Below are 22,191 nucleotides of genomic sequence, written 5' to 3' on the forward strand. Positions count from 1 at the left end.
CCGATCTCATCGAACTAATGATGCCTCTCAACTCGCATACGAGACAGACGTCTCCTTCGTCATGATCTGAAAACACACAGTTCCCCTTTTCCATCCATGTGCAGATCATGCGTTCCTGGTCTCCATGCCACTTCACCACCACCACCGCGATTGATCATCCGCGCCAAGTACTAGTCGTTGCATTTGACCGGTGGTGGCATTTTCGTACCGCCCGCCCCACCCCCACACAAAAGATGCTGCCTCTCCAGAAATGCATGCGAGCCGCGTGTAGTATCTACTTTGCCGCCCGGCATGGTCTCCTTCATTCGTTTCAGCAGAGCAGCGGACGAAATGGAAACACACGGCCAGCGTGAGCACAGCAGCGGACGCCCCGGCGCCGGCAGAATCCCAGGAGAGGGCAGACCGCCACAGCCGTCGCCGCGCACATACACTTCACCACCACCGCGCGTCTCCCCCTCGCCCGGCGCAGGCACACGACCGGAGAGAGTCAGAATTGCCATACCCAGGGGGCCCGGGGTCACAAGCTCGTCAATGGAGCCGCCTCCGCCGCCGCCGCCGCCGCGCGTCAGCTTCCGCCGTGGCAGGGTCGCCATGGCGCGGCGTCACGGCTGGCAGCTCCCCGGCGACACCCGGCAGGTCACAAAATTAAACTGTTACTTTTTGTTGATTTCTTCTGTTCTTTAGTGTTGAATCTCATGCAGAAATCACGGAGATTCAAACGGATTTAGTGGTTTGTGAGGGAGAATAGAGAAGGGGACAGAGCTCCAGTATGGGGAAATTTCTGGATCGTTGCCGATCCCTCTTTCTATTCTCTTCTATATATTATTATGTGTACATTTTACATTAAGGTCCTACTAGATACATAAATTTCAACTCACACCAACACTCCTCCTCAAGATGGGGCAAACACATCAAATAGACCCATCTTGGTACGAAACACAGAAAATGGCTTCTCTGGTAAACCTTTGGTTAAAACATCTGCTATTTGACTAGCTGAGGTCACATATGGTATACAGACTACTCCTCTGTCAAGTTTTTCTTTGATGAAATGACGATCGACTTCAACATGTTTAGTTCGATCGTGCTGCACTGGATTATTTGCAATATCAATGGCTGCTTTGTTATCACAATAAAGCATCAAAGGCTTACACTTGAATAATCTTAGTTCACTTAGGAGAATTTGCAGCCATAGTAGTTCACATATACCATGTGCCATGGATCTAAATTCAGCTTCAGCAGTTGATCTGGCTACCACGTTCTGTTTTTTACTTCGCCAAGAGACTAAGTTCCCTCCAACAAATGCACAATAACCAGATGTGGATCGCCGGTCATCTAGAGAACCAGCCCAGTCCGCATCGGTATAACACTCAACTTGTAAGTTTCCTTGCTTAGTGTAAAGAAGACCTTTTCCTGGGCAGCCTTTAAGGTACCGCAAGATTCTAGTGACAGCATCCATGTGAGCTGTTCTTGGGCTATGCATAAACTGACTCACAACGCTCACAGCGAATGCAATATCGGGGCGCGTGTGGGAAAGGTAAATTAACCTTCCCACAAGTCTCTGGTAGCGTTCTCTATCAATTGGGTTTCCCGCATCACTGCTTAGTCTATGATTCTGCTCAATGGGAGTAGCAGCTGGTTTTGAACCATACATGCCAGTTTCTTTGAGCAGGTCTAAAACATACTTCCTTTGTGTTAGAAATATACCTTTTGGTCCACGTGAGACTTCTATGCCAAGAAAATACTTCAAGTGTCCAAGGTCCTTGACTTCAAATTCCCGTGCAAGATGATGCTTCAGGCCAACAATTTCCTTGGTGTCATTGCCTGTGATCACAATATCATCAACATAGACTATCAGGATAGCAACCTTATTGTTAGCATGTTTATAGAATAATGTGTGGTCAGCGTTGCTCTGTCGATACCCTCTTTTTAGAATAGCTTGTCTGAAACGATCAAACCACGCCCTTGGTGATTGTTTCAACCCATACAAGGAGCGATGCAGGCGTAACACTCTCTTTGTATTATAACTGGACTCAAACCCGGGTGGAATTTGCATATACACTTCTTCATGTAGATCCCCAGGAAGGAATGCATTTTTTACATCCATTTGGTAAATGCTCCAATCAAAATTCACCGCACAAGATATTAGAGTTCTCACAGAATTCATCTTTGCCACAGGCGCAAAGGTTTCTTCATAGTCTATACCGTAGGTCTGTGTATACCCTTTTGCTACAAGGCGTGCTTTGTATCTGTCAATCTTACCCTCTGGTGTGTGCTTAATAGTAAACACCCATTTACAACATACTGGTTGCTTACCTGGTGGTAGATCTACGAGCTCCCAAGTTTTATTTTTTTCCAATGCTCACTTTGGGGCCTCTTGGTTGGATTTACATTTCCACCCATGCTGGTGCCACTGCAAGCTATTTTTATCTTATCTCTTGTGGAAGGATGAGTTTGAAACCCTTTTTTTGCAGGTGACTGCTATAACGGGGTTCTTATGGATGTGTATGACATTCTATCTTTCTTGTCTCCATTTCTTTGGAAGGAGTTGTATCATGTCGCAGTCGGTGTTTATAGTTTTCTGGTAAGGTTCCACTATCTTTCTTTCATGCATGGACTGAATCCTGGATTATATTTCATTTGATATACATTTGGTATTGTCTTCTGTTTATCAGGCCTTATCTGTACTGATTCTGTACACTAGATGTACTGCTATTGATCCTGCTGACTTGGGCATCCTGATGACCGTCAATGGTGCACTAATCTGTAAGTCAGAAGGTATGTCCTGATACCTAGTAAATTTGCCACTAATGTTTGAATACTAATACTACATGTTCTTTTGGTTAAAAGCAAACATAGACACTCAAGAAGAAGCTGGCAGTCCAGGATTGAGAACCAGCGAAGGAACCCAGAAGCATAAATCATGTTTAGGAGCTAGTTGTTCCTGTTGTGCTATTTTTGTGAAAGAGGATTGTCGCAAACAAGATGAAGCTTATCAGCAAGAAGATTATGGTGAGGTGGCACTCCCTTGCAACCTTTGCAACACAGAGGTACTTATTTCAGCTAGCTCCAACCCTAGTCTGCTAGCAAAATATATCAGAGTTCGGACACATTTTCTCCTTTTGCTAAAGTTCTGAAAAATGGCTGCACTGCACTGGAAATGCTTGCATCCATTAATTCTAGTTTACCTATTTCTTGGGCGCATGTCTATTTTCCATGAACCAAGCGCTATAACTGATACTTATATTACAACAGATGTTAAACATGTCTGGCATCAGACGGATTATTGTTTATGTGTGTATTGACTTGAAACTTTGGTTCTGCATGCTGCGTAATGCCTACTACCTTTGTTCCAGAATGTAAGAACATCTCATATCTTGGAACGGAGGTAGTAGTATTTAGACAGTTCAAAGACTTTTGGTAACCGACAATATACACTTCCTGTATCAAATTAGTTGCATCTGCCTTTCACGCATAGGCAGACATAGTTCATATGATGACATGGAGACAAAAATGTCCAAAAGCAAACCTGCCTGGTTAACATGGATGCAGTAGCTGGTACAAAAATTCTCACATTAAGGATTAAGGAAGGATGTATTCTTGAGATAAGTGCTCAAATCATGTTTCTATTAAAAACAGGTCGGCCAGCAATCAGGAAAAGATGGTTGGATAAAAATATAAAATGTGTTAGAGATTATGTCTGCTGTAGTTAGTGTCCTCTACATTTGTTTGCTGCCTTGCTATTTATCTGTTGTTTGCGTGTGGTAGAATCAACTAATCTACACGGTCTAGGACGGAGGTTATAGAGGAAGGAAGAGATTGTGTGCGTGCGGAGGCGAGAGCGCCGGCGACAGGGCGCCGTCGTGCGAGCGTGAGGGAGGCGGCGGCGGCTGAACAGAGGCGGCAGCTAGGGTTGTAAGTCCGACTCCTTGAGGAGTCGGCAACAAATATATGTTTATTGCTTAATCTCAGAAATACAATTACAACTCTTATTTATAATGGAAATAGATAATTGGGCTAAGCCCCTAACTAGGCCTGGCCAGTGGGCCTCCTCCGGCGGTAGACCAGGCCGGTCATAACAGTGCGCTTCTATTTCTTTGGTGTATCGATATCCAGTGTCCTTCTGTTTACGCAAATACATCCTCTTGATCCAAAGAATTGATTTTATTTGTTCTAAAATGCTTTTCCCTTTCTGTATTGATACAGGTGCTAAAAAATAGTAAACATTGTGGAAGCTGTGACAAGTGCGTTGATGGTTTTGATCATCATTGCCGTGTAGGTGTCCTATTGAAGCTTGTGTAGAATTTTGTCCCTTTTTACTCTAACTTAGTTCTTGGTGTGGGCTTTTCCATTCTTTGATTTGATACTTTTGATGCAGTGGATGAACAATTGTGTTGGAAGGAAAAACTACGCCACATTTTTTTGCCTTTTGTCGATGACACTTGGTTGGGTATGTAGAAATGATGATAATCATATGTTGACTGTGAATTTGATGTTTCGAAAGCATTCTCATGTTACTAATTGTATTTTTTCATTATGTATAAAGTTTGCAGTTGAGTGTGGGGTTGGCATAGCTGTGTTTGTCCGTTGCTTCAACGATAAAACAGCCATTGAAGACCAGATAGGGGAAAAGCTTGGTCATTATATTTCAGGAGCACCCTTTAAAGTCATTGTGGTATGTTTAACCTTCTTGTTGATCTTGTTTTGAGGCATATCTCTGCAGTACTCTAGACTATTTTAACTTATCTAGCACAATTAACTCAATACATCCTTGACTTAAGGCCTTGGGTATAGCTCTTTCTGGGCTAGGTTTCTGTTTTGTGGGGCAGCTGTTCATCTTTCATATCTTATTAATCCGGAAGGTTGGTCACTTTGTCAGCCTTTGTCAAAATTGTACTCTCATTTTTACAAGGAATGGATTATGATATTGCATAGTTGCACCATTTTTCAGGGCATCACAACTTATGAGTATATGGTGGCAATGAGGGCTGAGAGTGAGAGTGAATCTCCTGGTCACAACCTGGCATCTTCTTCCATGGGTTCTGCAGCGACTGCTTTCAGCGGGAGCTCACGACACTACAAAGGTGCATGGTGCAGTCCACCAGGCATCCTCCTTGACCAGGTATGTTTTGCATTTCCAAAGAGAAGGTTTCAGGTTCTGCATAACATGGTGACAAATAATGTGACCAGAATTTTGGAAAGCACCTTCACAAATCTTTGCTCATGTGCTGAAGATGAATTATGGCAATGCTCCTTTGCTCTCGCAACACATGCCCGCTGTATTATCAGCTAAGTATGTTTAGTAGGAGTGCCATTCCAAAGCATAGATTGTAATGAAATCATGTTTCCAAACATGTCGAACTTGACAGAATAATTAGTAAGTCAGAAAATGTAATGATTTAATGGAAGACATAAAATAGATATAGTCTGGATTATAAACTGATGAACGCCATGTTTACCGAAAGTATACCACTTGTAGAGGGAAATCTATCACTACATGTCACTAAGTAGAAATCTCTAGCACCAGCCTTGACGGACATACATTTGAAATTCGTTAACCTGCTTGTAATAAATTTAGAAATTGAACTGCATAATTGTTTTATCAACTAATTACAAGAAATTTGCAATCTAGAAGCACAAAACATAAGCATCAGATATGAGGCGTTCACCTCTGGTGCTTTCCCACCTTTTTTCCATGTAGATCACACCACAACTTCCTAGAATACAGCAATGGAATTTATTAAATACGCCATATTTAATTCAGGAAGTTTAGTAGCAGCCAAGAGAGTGAGAGCGATAGAGTGATAGAACCCACCTGTAGTCGAAGACGGAACAGCTCTGTGATAGGCAGTCGGACCTGATCCTGGAGCCGAGGTTGATGAGACCAAGCAGCACCCCAACCTGAAATCCAAAAACAGAGAGCAAATTAGAATTTCGGGATGTAACTAAATGGAAATATTAGAGGAATATGTTCAAGAGAGAGGAGGATTCAACTTCAAGAGACAGTAGTAGCATTAACCCGTGGACCGTGGTTGCTGGCGGCGTGCTGGGATGAAGGGGACCTAGGCATGAAGAAGCAAGGAGCTTGTGTTGTACGTGTGTGCCTTGTGTAGTTCCCTCCGCCTGGATGACCGTGCATGTCGGCCATCGCGGCGGCTGTGCAGGAGGCGTCGGCGCCGATGGAGGACTGAGACTGCGAGGAGCTTCGATTGGTCACTGCCTCTTGCCGTGATCACGGGTGTGTCAGCCTACTCAATTCGGAGGCCTAGGGGTGCTCAACCTGAAGCTCTTCGGCATGGCCCTGCGTTGCCGGTGGCCATGGCTGAGATGGTCGGAGGAGCCACGCACGTCGTCGCTTGTTCCTGCTAGCGACGACCGTGACTCCATGAACCTGTTCGAGGCTGGCGTGTCCATCCGCCTGGGTGACGGCATGCGGGCGAAATTCTGGACAGACAATTGGCTTGCTGGCGGCTTGCTTTGGTGCCAATCCTCTACTCTTATGTCCGTGACTCAGGGCTCACAGTGGCGGCTGTGCTCCTGAACAGGAGATGGGTCAGAGGTATCTTTGGAGATGTTTAACGGCGGATAATCTTGAGAGGCGAGGCTGGCCTCATAACCCTGTCTGTGCTCTCTGCCAATCAGCCAGGGAGAACTGTACCCACTGTCGGCTCACACATCAGGTGTGCCATAGGTTCAGGGATTGGTCCAAAGCCGACTTCCCCATTATTTTCGCGATCGTTCCAAGTCTAAATAATCAACCGCCTAATTTATCGTGGCTCACGCTTATTAAACTCTTTATTGGATCCCGAAAAAAACTCTTTTATCAGAGTTTTACTGAACCTAGTAAGGGAAGTTTCTAGACATGTTTTTGGCATATGCAACAGAAAATTGTTCCTAGATGTTTTACATTTTACATTTTTACCTATTTCTCGGGATTTATCTTATGAAAGTTTCTTCTACATCACATAACTTTACTTGGCAAACTTACACCATCATATATTTGAAACTTCCAAATTTTTCTTCATGATTGTCTTATACTGCATTTCACTTTCAAGGCATTATGCAATGTGTCTATATCAGTAAAAGAAACACACATATTTGTTTCATTTTTTAATTTGAATCTTATCTACCTATATTTGATCTTGTCCGCATCACATCGCAGGACCTGAGAGATTGCGCTCTAGTGTTGATCCCGACCTGGTGGAAAGAACCAGACATGCTAAGCGCCAAGTTGGTATTAACCCATGGAAGCTTGCAAAGCTGGATTCAAATGAGGCCATGAAGGCAGCAGCCAAACACAAGGCCTCTTCATCCATACTGAAACCGATCAGTAGAGTGTAATCTACAATTGGAATGTCATGATTAGTATTAGATTGAGAATTTAGTCGGTGAGGTCTTATCTTGCTCTGCTCAGTGATTGGATAAAAATACTTGATGTTGCAATATGGGGACAAACTAAAACATCAGATTTTCTAGTGCTTGTGTGGAGTTTGAGTTGCTGTTGTTCTCTACATTAAAAACATCTGCAGGTTGACCAGCAATGAGAAGGCACAATGCTCGCAAAGGTGACCCAGATATAAAGCGGCAGTGAGCCACTTTTTCACAGTATCCACATAGAACTGCACCACCAGTCAAATGGAGGATTAAGAAAACTGATTTAGGGAACGAAAACCTGGCAGTTAGATCAAGTGAACTGTTACAAACAAAAGAAAGAATTTTAATTAATTTTAAGCATACCTGATCACCAAGTTGTAAAGTGTGGAGATCAAGGAGAGTTGAGAGCTGATGGGAAAGGTTGGTTATTAGAGTAGTTAGGACAGGTCCTATATCACAAGTCGATGGATGTTTGGTTGCTTGTAGTATTTTTAAACAGCCAATAGTGCATCCTTCTACTAATTAGTAATTTTGCCTATGAGTCCTAATAAATCTTGCCACTGCACCACTAAGTTAGTTACATGTTGTAACAAGAGGAGCCAGCTATTTAATGTATACATATAACAACTACCACAATTGAGGCTAGCGCTTAAAAAAACTACCACTTTTCAAGTTTGTTGAAAAAAAGTACCACTTTTGAGCCTCATTGTTGCAAACAACTACCAACTATGTGTAAGCCTTCGTTTTGAGAGTCCACCTCCGCTTCTCCTACCCGGCTCCTCTCTCCTCGTTCTCCGGCGGTGCTGCCGGGGAGTGGATGAGATTGGAGCCAGGCTCTTCCTAGTAGCTAGTAGGCGTAGGTATAAGTCTAGATTCTGGTCTGTGTTTACCCAAGTGGTGTATGGCACTATGCCGGTCCGAGGCATCTTCTTGGTGGCAGTGAGCACCACCAGGAGAAGGCAAGGTCCCTCCTCTCCTAGGCGTTCATGGTGGACGGCGTCTGGAGTCGGATCTTGCCAGAGCTTCGTGAATAAGCTCACCGGTTCTCAGCTGGTTCTCAGCTGATGCTCCATGCTCCTCCCGGTCACCATGGTGGTGGAGGTGAGGAGAAGAAGCATCTTCTTGGCTGTTCTGAAGGAAATCAGGCGAAGCTCAAAACTTCAGGTTCATCAACTTCAACTCTTGAAGAGGATTTCTAGTCTGGTGTTTTTGAGTCTGCAGTTGGGGAAGCTCATCAGCAACGACATGTCTTGGGAAGCTACGCCGCCCATGGTGGTGGTCGAAGGGCGGTCTCCTTCGGGGGCTACGCCGCCCACCGCTCTGGTCGACTGGCGGTCTTCCTGACGTCGTCGCTTCTTCTGGTCGAATGGTGACCTTTTCTTTTCCTTCCGGCCAACGTGCCTGAAGGGAGGCAGTGGCTCTTCCCCGCAACGTCTATGGTATTCTTCCATGGAAGCTTCGTCGTCCAAAGTGGTGTCATCTCCGGCAGCGGCGAGGTGCTTGTGCAGGAATGGTCTTGGACCCAATTGCGTTCTCCATCAGATGTTTGGGGTCCTCTTTGCAAAAGAGAGGGACCAAGTTGTAATTTCATATTTCCTTTGGATCGATCTGTAAGCTGTACTCTCCTTATCATAATATAAGTGGTGTCGGGGTCCTTGGAGACCCCCCTGTGTTCAAAAAAAAAAAAAAAAAAAAAATATGTGTAAGCCGAGGGTTAATACGCTCTAATAGAGTTTCTAACTAGTTTTTTAGAAACACAGGCCCTTGCCACATTCCAATCCTCACGAAACGAAATGTAAGCCCTGCATTACAGCTCTCAGCCTGATCTTGCCATCAGCAAGCCAGACAACCAGAAAGAACTAAAACTTAGACTAGGCTAAAGCCCTGCACCACAACTACTATTCAACTTACAACAGGAAGAAGTAAAGAAACGGGAAAGGTTTATCCAAATTATGGGAGCTCATCTTCATGCAAGTCCACCACGCGAAGACAAACCTTCTCTCAGTCACGGACACAAGTTCGTCTGCACAACAGCTCGGGAGTGCGAGGTTCAGCTGCCATCCTTCGTTTCTTCATCCTGGCAGCGCTGGGGCTGCACTTTCCCTCTGCTCCAACCGCTGGACACATGATTTCAGAGCATCCAAGTGTCTTGATGGGCACAGCGGACTCCATCTTCTCAGCATTTTCACCAACCGAAACCATAGTACCTGCAGGCCAGACCACGAACATCGGCCAAAATGCATGTCCACAACATCCACATAAATGCAGCATTTGTTGGGTTGATCTGTTAGTTTAACAGATAAAAGGGAAACGTCAAAAGCAAAACGTCCAGATTAAAGTGGGGCCCACAGGACCAACGTCCAGGACCTTTTCACCTACGTGACTTTTTCTCGTGCACGCCCTGATCGGGAGCATCGATAACTAACAGGTGGTTTTGGTCCCCTGTCACACTGGGCCATATATAAGGGATGGGCAAATAGCAATGCATAATGATGGGTTCACGATCTGCTAAATTGCTTCCCGACATCCCCTTACCCTACCGATCTAGGGAGCCCAGAAGTGACGGGAAGACCACCACCACTGGCTACCAGGAGGGAACTCCATCTCCAGCACACCGCTTCCACTGACATGGGCTACACCATGTCTGCATCTAGGAGGCAAAGGAATTCTACAATTACTTGTAAGTCAATCTCCCAACCTCTTTGTTAGGTGCTCTAAGACATGATCAGTTGACGTTAATGTTTTCCTAAATATGTTTATGATCTAACAATGGTATCAGAGCTAGGTCTGATCACCTTAGAGTCCTAATTTTGATAAGGAGTTCATGTTTGGCCTCGGATTAGCCTAATTATGCTCACTGTTAAAGATGACCTATCAATTTTAATTGACAGATTATGTTTAATTAAGCAATTGCTGTTCCATTTTTTCAACTTCACGATCTGTTGGTAGCCGTATCGAGCATATATAAAGGGGCAGTACTTGTTTTCCCATTAAAAGGAAAATCCCCAATTATGTTTAACCCTAACCTAAATCCCGAAAGGAAAAATATGCACAGAAGGGTGAGATAGGAATGAAAATCTCACTAGATGCCGCCGCGTAATTGCCTTCGGGGCCAGCTGGAGCTCCCACAGCTCCGGCGAGGGCAAGGATGCCGCGCTGCCACTCACTCCCGACGGAGGAGCGCGCAGATGGACGCGCCGCGAGGCGTGGAATGGACGCACGCGTCGGTGGCCGGCGCGCCACCCGTCGCTGCCGTCGCCGAAATGGCTGCAGCTGCGCAGCACGCCCGAACGGCCGACGTTTTCGTCGTCGGCACCACCATCCACCCCACAGGAGAACGACGTCGGCGGCCACGTTCGACGGAGGAGCACGCGGGACTTGGTCCAGTGCATGCTCCTCCGGCGAGCACAGCCACCACGTCGACACGGAGAAAGAGGAGGGCGGCGCGTCGCCTTCCGCGGCGCCGTCGCCTCTGCCCTCTGCCTCACGGGAGCTGGAGAATGGGGAACGAGATGTTAGGGTTAGGGTTATTTTGACCAGGTCATGTGTTTGTTTGGATCGGGGAAATTCTGAGCCGTTGGTCTCGATCTGACGGTTCAGGAATTTCCCCTCATGTTGACGGGCCCTGGTAACTTGTTGGGCTACTTCCTGAGGCTGGGCTTCGGCCCAGGTGGGGTTACCTCAGCTAGCTTTGGATTGCCGTGGGAGTTTTGGGCCCCCTCCAGGCTATTCTATGTTTAATTTGTATACTCTTTTATGCTTATTATGATTAATGTTTAGTACTGGTTGAACAGAGGACTAAATAATTGGCTCACATTATGTTTTTGGAACACTTTTTTTTATGACAGAATGATAATGTTTTATTTTTTAGATATCAATTAATGGCTTAATGTTGATGTCTACTATAAGGGCTCTTCTGTTTTGGAACAAAATAAAATGTTCTTGATCATAATAGAATAATTGTTCTTTGTTCCATTTCATGGAATTTTTTGTCATGATGTTGTTTTTCCCTACTTAATATCATTCAAGGTTAATCATAAATGTTATAAAATGATATTAACATTGAGAACAATTATGTGTAGCTCTCCTAAATTTTCTTTGTATTTTTCTTTTGTTTAGAAATTTGTTTTTGAGCATGATGTGCATGATAATGTCATTACTACGACATTTATTTATTAATGATGTGCTCGATACTAATGATTTTATGTTGATCTAATGATCATCAACATTTCTTGATGATGTGATTATGACTAATGGGATGAGGCCATCCTAATGATTATGACACAATGGTTTGGTTTTCCGCGACGTACTATGTGACTTAATAATGTTGAGCCATTATGCTAAAGTGTTTTTTCAGTGTGTTTTATGTCTTTTGACATGCACAGGCTGAATGTGACGATGGCTAAAAATGATGGTGATTCTTCGAAGAAGGATGTTTTCATTTAAAGAATTTTTAATGTGATATTTAAACCATGGTCAATTATTGTCCTTTTTGACTATTATTGTTTACCAATTGGTGAACCATGATGTAATTTAGTGACCAAATTTCATTTGGAGAATACTTATGGTTTATGTTAATGTCATTTTCATGTTTACTCGGGAAAATGTCATTTTCATTGTAAATATTTAGAATGAATGGTATTCTGTACCATGCCTAATGTTGTTAAAATTATGGTGTCAAAGTTGAGGAGAAAATGATCAATGATGGACATTTCCATGTGTATAACACATTGGGTTGCATTATGTTGTTGTTTTATGTTAATGCTTGCTATAAACTTAGCAAATGTTACCGCTATTCCTTATGTGTTTTAAGTTTCTCCGGTTAAAATGGAACCAACGAGAAGTTTTGATCAGAGATTTTATCTATGAGCATATGATATATGGTATATGACAGTATTCTGACCAACGTTGATTATTGTCAAGTCCCATCTTGTATGAAGAATGTTCTTTTCGTTTTAACCTAGCGGTGATACGAATTAGAACACACTTAGCTTGTTTGATTCAGATCTTGCAAGATTCATTATGTTTTATGATGTTGCTCATAAAAATGACATCCTTGTTTTCAATAATGGGCAAGGGTTCTTCTATCAAGACAATAAAAGCCTAAAGCATTCGAAGAAATTTTGCTTCTTGATATGAACATTTTGCTTTTATAATACGATCATTTGAGGGAATTCTCGCAATGTGGTGAGAAAATTTATGTCCTCAATAAATGATTTGTTTTTATAATAATAATGCATGCTATATATAGCACAATTAAGATGTAAGAGAATTGAATAATGAGACCTCATCGAAATTGTGGTCAAGTATACCACATTTCGAGGGGGGGAATGGATTGTCTCATTTAATATGGAATATGGCATTCACTTTCACTTTTCTTACACTAAAATGATCAACGTGTTTGTTCTTTGAGTAAGATGGAACCAACGAGAAGTCTTATTTGGAGGGTGAATGAAAATCACACTAATGTGCTACCTCCTTTAAACATGTTAATGTGTACCTACTCCCTTATGAACATTATGAAACACACATGAATGATAAAATGGCAAGTTTGTCATTCTATGTGGTTTAGCATGTGGCTTTTGATTATATTTCCGACCAATGTTGTTTATGCTCATTTGCCATGCTTCGCTAAAGTCTCGAGTTTGTTGGTACCATGTGGTTCACGTTTGTAATTCTGACCAACGTCGTATTTAATCATGTGCCACATTTCATCAAGTTATTTTCCACCTTCTGCCCAACGGTGGTGTGGTTTAGAATTGAAATGAAGTGTTATAAAGTTTTGGAGCCATGTTCTCCAAAGTAAATTGATCATCAGGAACCTAGAACTTATGAGCATAAATCTTTAGGAGAATTCTATTAGATCTTTGCTCATATGCATCAGGTAGGTTGAGAGTTATGCAATCCCTAATGCAACACTTGTGTTGAGTCTCAACCATTTTCTTGTGATAAATAATGTGTGTGAAAATTCATCTTAGTGGTTTTTAACCATATAGGATGAATATTATGAGCTTTAGTGATGTATGGAACTTAGTAAAGTTTCCTGAATGGGTTAAATAATGGTAGGCCGTATATGGCTCTACAAAATTAAATGTGACTCCGAGGAAATCTTGAAAGGATCAAACAAAGAATAGTACCTCAAGAAGAGGGGGAGTAAGCTTCACTACTTTATGGAAATTGAATCTTATTGGCTATCCAAGAGATTACAATATTCCAAGTATGATATAAATGATCTTGGTAATGCTTTGAACTGTGTCAGTGTTCACCAAGATATATGTCCAAAAGGAGTATACGTTCTATTATGATGACATACGTCGATGAAGTACGAAAGAAAAATATTATGCACCAGTACTTTGTCTCACTTGCTACTAAAGTTAAGGGCGATAAGGTGGACATTTAATTGTCCAAGGAACCATTTTAAAACTGATCATATAATGTCAGTTCCTTATGCGCAACATATGTATTTGAGAAAGAATATGCCCTATTTTCGATGGCAAATAAACAATAAGTTTAAAAGCTATCAAAAGGTCTTGCAGTACATGCATGGCAATAAAGTTTTCATGCTCATTAATATGATGTATGGTAACCTTCTATTGTGTGGGTTATTCAGATATTGGTTTTGACTTTTGCGAGGTGTGTGGATATTAAGGTTTCCACGTCATGTCACATCCTCACCCTCGCCTATGGAGTTATATCGTGGAAAAGCTCCAAAAGGACAAATATGGCATCAGTAAATGATGCAACTAGTTATGTGGCATGTTAAGAGGCTATATGGTAGGTTGTATGTCAAAAGGTATTTCCCGAAATTAAGGTGGTAGACAGCATTTCAAAACCACTTACTGCAATATGAACACGCAGTCTTCTATGCGAGTAACAACAAAGTCAAATGGTGTTGCCAAGACCATTGACAATATGTTTAATGTTGTGAAAGACAGAATCCAGGATCAAACTATTGATATTGAACATATAAATATGATTTATATGTTTTTTTTGTGTGGATCCGTTAACGAATGGCTTACCACACAGTATCTTTATGAGCATGTTGCCGGCATAAGATTACTGCAAGCCAAATGATTCTGGAATAAAGGGACCACTAAAGGAACCACTCCCAATAAGTAAAATGTTATCCATTTCAAGATAGGTTGTTATGTGATACGCGTACAGCACGCGTCCGTTGGGAACCCCAAGAGGAAGGTGTGATGCGTACAGCGGCAAGTTTTCCCTCAGTACGAAACCAAGGTTTATCGAACCAGTAGGAGCCAAGAAGCACGTTGAAGGTTGATGGCGGCGAGATGTAGTGCGGCGCAACACCAGGGATTCCGGCGCCAACGTGGAACCTGCACAACACAACCAAAGTACTTTGCCCCAACGAAACAGCGAGGTTGTCAATCTCACCGGCTTGCTGTAACAAAGGATTAGATGTATAGTGTGGATGATGATTGTTTGCAGAGAACAGTAGAACAATTGCAGTAGATTGTATTTCAGATGTAAAGAATAGGACCGGGGTCCATAGTTCACTAGTGGTGTCTCTCCCATAAGATAAATAGCATGTTGGGTGAACAAATTACAGTTGGGCAATTGACAAATAGAGAGGGCATGACCATGCACATACATGATATGATGAGTATAGTGAGATTTAATTGGGCATTACGACAAAGTACATAGACCGCTATCCAGCATGCATCTATGCCTAAAAAGTCCACCTTCAGAGTTATCATCCGAACCCCTTCCAGTATTAAGTTGCAAACAACGGACAATTGCATTAAGTATGGTGCGTAATGTAATCAATAACTACATCCTCGGACATAGCATCAATGTTTTATCCCTAGTGGCAACAAGTACATCCATAACCTTAGAGGTTTCTGTCACTCCCCGCATTCACGGAGACATGAACCCACTATCGAGCATAAATACCCCCTCTTGGAGTTAAGAGTAAAAACTTGGCCAGAGCCTCTACTAATAACGAAGAGCATGCAAGATCATAAACAACACATAGATATAAATTGATAATCAACATAACATAGTATTCTCTATTCATCGGATCCCAACAAACACAACATATAGCATTACAGATAGATGATCTTGATCATGTTCGGCAGCTCACAAGATCCGACAATGAAGCACATAAGGAGAAGACAACCATCTAGCTACTGCTATGGACCCATAGTCCAGGGGTAGACTACTCACTCATCACTCCGGAGGCGACCATGGCGGTGTAGAGTCCTCCGGGAGATGAATCCCCTCTCCGGCAGGGTGCCGGAGGCGATCTCCCGAATCCCCCGAGATGGGATTGGCGGCGGCGGCGTCTCTGGAAGGTTTTCCGTATCGTGGCTCTCGGTACTGGGGGTTTCGCGATGAAGGCTATTTGTAGGCGGAAGGGCAGGTCAAGGGGCGTCACGAGGGGCCCACACCATAGGGTGGCGCGGCCAGGGCTTGGGCCGCGCCGCCCTATCATCTGGCCGCCTCGTGGCCCCACTTCGTTAGCTCTCCGGTCTTCTGGAAGCTTCGTGTGAAAATAGGCCCCCGGGCGTTGATTTCGTCCAATTCCGAGAATATTTCCTTACTAGGATTTCTGAAACCAAAAACAGCAGAAAACAGCAACTGACTCTTCGGCATCTCGTTAATAGGTTAGTGCCGGAAAATGCATAAATATGACATAAAGTATGCATAAAACATGTAGATATCATCAATAATGTGGCATGGAACATAAGAAATTATCGATACGTCGGAGACGTATCAGCATCCCCAAGCTTAGTTTCTGCTCGTCCCGAGCAGGTAAACGATAACAAAGATAATTTCTGGAGTGACATGCCATCATAACCTTGATCATACTATTGTAAGCATATGTAATGAATGCAGCGATCAAAACAATGTAAATGACATGAGTAAACCAATGAATCATAAAGCAAAGACTTTTCATGAATAGTACTTCAAGACAAGCATCAATAAGTCTTGCATAAGAGTTAACTCATAAAGCAATAATTCAAAGTAAAGGCATTGAAGCAACACAAAGGAAGATTAAGTTTCAGCGGTTGCTTTCAACTTATAACATGTATATCTCATGGATATTGTCAATGTAAAGTAATATAACAAGTGCAATATGCAAGTATGTAGGAATCAATGCACAGTTCACACAAGTGTTTGCTTCTTGAGGTGGAGAGAGATAGGTGAACTGACTCAACAATAAAAGTAAAAGAATGGTCCTTCAAAGAGGAAAGCATCGATTGCTATATTTGTGCTAGAGCTTTGATTTTGAAAACAAGAAACAATTTTGTCAACGGTAGTAATAAAGCATATGTGTTATGTAAATTATATCTTACAAGTTGCAAGCCTCATGCATAGTATACTAATAGTGCCCGCACCTTGTCCTAATTAGCTCGGATTACCTGGATTATCATCGCAATGCACATGTTTTAACCAAGTGTCATAAAGGGGTACCTCTATGCTGCCTGTACAAAGGTCTAAGGAGAAAGCTCGCATTGGATTTCTCGCTATTAATTATTCTCAACTTAGACATCCATACCGGGACAACATAGACAACAGATAATGGACTCCTCTTTTATGCATAAGCATTCAACAATTATTAATTTTCTCATATGAGATTGAGGATATTTGTCCAAAACTGAAACTTCCACCATGGATCATGGCTTTAGTTAGCGGCCCAATGTTCTTCTCTAACAATATGCAATGCTCTAACCATTTTGGCGCTAAATCTCCCTTACTTCAGACAAGACGAACATGCATAGCAACTCACATGATATTCAACAAAGAGTAGTTGATGGCGTCCCCAGGAACATGGTTATCGCACAACAAGCAACTTAATAAGAGATAAAGTGCATAAGTACATATTCAATACCACAATAGTTTTTAGGCTATTTGTCCCATGAGCTATATATTGTAAAGGTAGAGGATTAGAAATTTAAAGGTAGCACTCAAGCAATTTACTTTGGAATGGCGGAGAAATACCATGTAGTAGGTAGGTATGATGGACACAAATGGCATAGTGGTTGGCTCAAGTATTTGGATGCATGAGAAGTATTCCCTCTCGATACAAGGTTTAGGCTAGCAAGGTTATTTGAAACAAACACAAGGATGAACCGGTGCAGCAAAACTCACATAAAAGACACATTGTAAACATTATAAGACTCTACACCGTCTTCCTTGTTGTTCAAACTCAATACTAGAAATTATCTAGACCTTAGAGAGACCGATTATGCAAACCAAATTTTAGCATGCTCTATGTATTTCTTCATTAATGGGTGCAAAGTATATGATGCAAGAGCTTAAACATGAGCACAACAATTGTCAAGTATCACATTATCCAAGACATTATAGCAAATTACTACATGTATCATTTTCCAATTCCAACCATATAACAATTTAAGGAAGCAGATTCAACCTTCCCCATGAACACTATGAGTAAAGCCTAAGGACATATTTGTCCATATGCAACAGCGGAGCGTGTCTCTCTCCCACACAATGAATGCTAGGATCCATTTTATTCAAACAAAACAAAAACAAAAACAAACAGACGCTCCAGCAAAGTGCATAAGATGTGATGGAATAAAAATATAGTTTCAGGGGAGGAACCTGATAATGTTGTCGATGAAGAAGGGGATTCAAGGCATCCCCAAGCTTAGACGCTTGAGTCTTATTGATATATGCAGGGGTGAACCACCGGGGCATCCCCAAGCTTAGAGCTTTCACTCTCCTTGATCATGTTGTATCATCTCCCTCTCTTGATCCTTGAAAACTTCCTCCACACCAAACTCAAAACAACTCATTAGAGAGTTAGTGCACAATCAAAATATACATGTTCAGAGGTGACATAATCATTCTTAACACTTCTGAACATTGCACAAAGCTACTGAAAGTCAATGGAATCGAAATATCCATCGAACATATCAAAACAGGCAATGCGAAATAAAAGGCAGAATCTGTCAAAATAGAACAGTTCATAAAGACGAATTTTATTGAGGCACCAGACTTGCTCAAATGAAAATGCTCAAATTGAATGAAAGTTGCGTACATATCTGAGGATCAGTCACGTAAATTGGCATAATTTTCTGAGTTACCTACAGAGAATGTTGCCCAGATTCGTGACAGCAAAGAAATCTGTTTCTGCGCAGTAATCCAAATCTAGTATGAACCTTACTATCAACGACTTTACTTGGCACAACAATGCACAAAACTAAGATAAGGAGAGGTTGCTACAGTAGTAAACAACTTCCAAGACACAAAATAAAAATAAAGGTACTGTAGTAAAAACATGGGTTGTCTCCCATAAGCGCTTTTCTTTAACGCCTTTCAGCTAGGCGCAGAAAGTGTGTATCAAGTGTTATCAAGAGATGGTGTATCAACATTACCTTGGGCTTTACCCTTACCTTTCTTGTTCCTTTTCTTACTCTTTGATTTAGGGAATACATGTCTTTCCCCCGGTGTAGAGGTGAATTTCAGGGTGCCTTCTCCCATATCTATGACTGCTCCCAATAGTTTCAGCAGGGATCTTCCGAGTGTGATTTGTCCTGTTCCTACACATTCAATAACAAGATAATCAATGGATATTGTCTTCCAAGAATGGTTGTATGCACACCTGCAGCTATTCCCTTAGGAATTATAACAGAGTTATCAATGAGAGTTATTTCTTCTCCTCCTTCAACGAATCCCCAAAGTTTCAAAGATTCATGAATACTCTTAGGCATAAGGCAAAATTCAGACATAATATCACAATTGGCATGAAGAGTTTGATCACCGATAACAATTTTAACAGTAGGATCCCATAATGAAGGTTCAGAGTTCACTAAAACTTGTTCAAGACGGTTACGAACATAGCGATAGTTGTCATTCAAGCGAGATGCACTTGTCTCAAGATTGTTTAATCTATATATTATAAATGCTAATAAGGGCTGAATCAAAGTTATTAGCTGAATCATGTGATGCAACCAACTTCTTTATGGCATTAAAAGCTTGATCCCCATTGCAATGAAGGAAATCTCCTCCCACTAAAGCATCCAAGGCATATCTATAGTGAATCATAAGACCAAAATAAAAATTACTAAGGAGCAAACTTAGAGTCATTTGAGGTTCAGCTTTACGATAAGAAGTAAAAATTCTGGACCAAGCATCTTTAAAACTCTCCTCATCCCCTTGTTTAAAAGTGAAGACTAATTCTTCAGGTGAAGAAGTAACAAGTGCGGAACTAGACATGGTAACAAAAGTAAAATGCAAATAACTAAATAAAATGCAAGTAACTAATTTTTTTGTGTTTTTAATATAGAGTGCAAGACAGTAAATAAAGTAAAACTAGCAACTAATTTTTTTTTGTATTTTGATTTAGTGCAGCAAACAAAGTAGAAAATAAAATAAAGCAAGACAAAAACAAAGTAAAGAGATTGGGATGTGGAGACTCCCCTTGCAGCGTGTCTTGATCTCCCCGGCAACGGCGCCAGAATATCTGCTTGATACGCGTACATCACGCGTCCGTTGGGAACCCCAAGAGGAAGGTGTGATGCGTACAGCGGCAAGTTTTCCCTCAGTACGAAACCAAGGTTTATCGAACCAGTAGGAGCCAAGAAGCACGTTGAAGGTTGATGGCGGCGAGATGTAGTGCGGCACAACACCAGGGATTCCGACGCCAACGTGGAACCTGCACAACACAACCAAAGTACTTTGCCCCAACGAAACAGCGAGGTTGTCAATCTCACCGGCTTGCTGTAACAAAGGATTAGATGTATAGTGTGGATGATGATTGTTTGCAGAGAACAGTAGAACAATTGCAGTAGATTGTATTTCAGATGTAAAGAATAGGACCGGGGTCCACAGTTCACTAGTGGTCCCATAAGATAAATAGCATGTTGGGTGAACAAATTACAGTTGGGCAATTGACAAATAGAGAGGGCATGACCATGCACATACATGATATGATGAGTATAGTGAGATTTAATTGGGCATTACGACAAAGTACATAGACCGCTATCCAGCATGCATCTATGCCTAAAAAGTCCACCTTCGAGGTTATCATCCGAACCCCTTCCAGTATTAAGTTGCAAACAACGGACAATTGCATTAAGTATGGTGCGTAATGTAATCAATAACTACATCCTCGGACATAGCATCAATGTTTTATCCCTAGTGGCAACAAGTACATCCATAACCTTAGAGGTTTCGTCACTCCCCGCATTCACGGAGACATGAACCCACTATCGAGCATAAATACCCCCTCTTGGAGTTAAGAGTAAAAACTTGGCCAGAGCCTCTACTAATAACGAAGAGCATGCAAGATCATAAACAACACATAGATATAAATTGATAATCAACATAACATAGTATTCTCTATTCATCGGATCCCAACAAACACAACATATAGCATTACGGATAGATGATCTTGATCATGTTCGGCAGCTCACAAGATCCGACAATGAAGCACATAAGGAGAAGACAACCATCTAGCTACCGCTATGGACCCATAGTCCAGGGGTAGACTACTCACTCATCACTCCGGAGGCGACCATGGCGGTGTAGAGTCCTCCGGGAGATGAATCCCCTCTCCGGCAGGGTGCCGGAGGCGATCTCCTGAATCCCCCGAGATGGGATTGGCGGCGGCGGCGTCTCTGGAAGGTTTTCCGTATCGTGGCTCTCGGTACTGGGGGTTTCACGATGAAGGCTATTTGTAGGCGGAAGGGCAGGTCAAGGGGCGTCACGAGGGGCCCACACCTCATAGGGTGGCGCGGCTAGGGCTTGGGCCGCGCCGCCCTATCATCTGGCCGCCTCGTGGCCCCACTTCGTTAGCTCTCCGGTCTTCTGGAAGCTTCGTGTGAAAATAGGCCACTGGGCGTTGATTTCGTCCAATTCCGAGAATATTTCCTTACTAGGATTTCTGAAACCAAAAACAGCAGAAAACAGTAACTGGCTCTTCGGCATCTCGTTAATAGGTTAGTGCCGGAAAATGCATAAATATGACATAAAGTATGCATAAAACATGTAGATATCATCAATAATGTGGCATGGAACATAAGAAATTATCGATACGTCGGAGACGTATCATTATACTATAAGTGTTGAGGTTCAATAGCATTTCATTGGTTGTTGTAACACCTCACTTTGGTTTATCATTCCTATGGAGAATGGGCGAATGAGGTTAAAACTAACGATTAAGGGGGAGAATGTTGGGTTGATCTGTTAGTTTAACAGATAAAAGGGAAAAGTCAAAAGCATAACGTCCAGATTAAAGTGGGGCCCACATGACCAACGTCCAGGACCTTTTCACCTACGTGACTTTTTCTCGTGCACGCCCTGATCGGGGGCATCGATAACTAACATGTGGTTTTGGTCCCCTGTCACACTGGGCCATATATAAGGGAGGGGCAAATAGCAATGCATAATGATGGGTTCACGATCTGCTAAATTGCTCCCCGACATCCCCTTACCCTACAGATCTAGGGAGCCCAAAAGTGACGGGAAGACCACCACCACTAGCTACCAGGATGGAACTCCATCTCCAGCACCCCGCTTCCACTGACATGGGCTACACCATGTCTGCATCTTGGAGGCAAAGGAATTCTACAATTACTTGTAAGTCAATCTCCCAACCTCTTTGTTAGGTGCTCTAAGACATGATCAGTTGACGTTAATATTTTCCTAAATATGTTTATGATCTAACAGCATTCACCATATTAACATATGCATTCGTTTTATTACTGATCCAGAGTCTCACCACACATTCAAAGTCTTTCACCCTCGCCGAACTCAAAATCTCCGCGAGATCCGTCCACATCAACTCAGCAATTTCACAGGAAAAGAACAAGTGATTCACACTTTCTA

At 42.4% G+C, this 22,191-nt stretch overlaps 1 long non-coding RNA gene and 1 pseudogene across 1 annotated transcript; one reads left to right on the forward strand and one right to left on the reverse strand.

Moving 5' to 3' along the window:
- Positions 1 to 570: 570 nt before the first annotated feature.
- Positions 571 to 7,472, forward strand: LOC124653904 (annotated as a pseudogene).
- LOC124653905 lies at positions 5,017 to 5,845 on the reverse strand. Its single transcript, XR_006988091.1, has 4 exons — positions 5,813 to 5,845; positions 5,667 to 5,714; positions 5,203 to 5,274; positions 5,017 to 5,073 (listed from the first exon to the last, which is right to left on the reverse strand). It is a non-coding gene; the product is annotated as an uncharacterized LOC124653905 (long non-coding RNA).
- Positions 7,473 to 22,191: the final 14,719 nt, after the last annotated feature.

The sequence above is a fragment of the Lolium rigidum genome, chromosome 5 (assembly GCF_022539505.1).
Source record: "Lolium rigidum isolate FL_2022 chromosome 5, APGP_CSIRO_Lrig_0.1, whole genome shotgun sequence".
NCBI classification, from domain to species: domain Eukaryota; kingdom Viridiplantae; phylum Streptophyta; class Magnoliopsida; order Poales; family Poaceae; genus Lolium; species Lolium rigidum.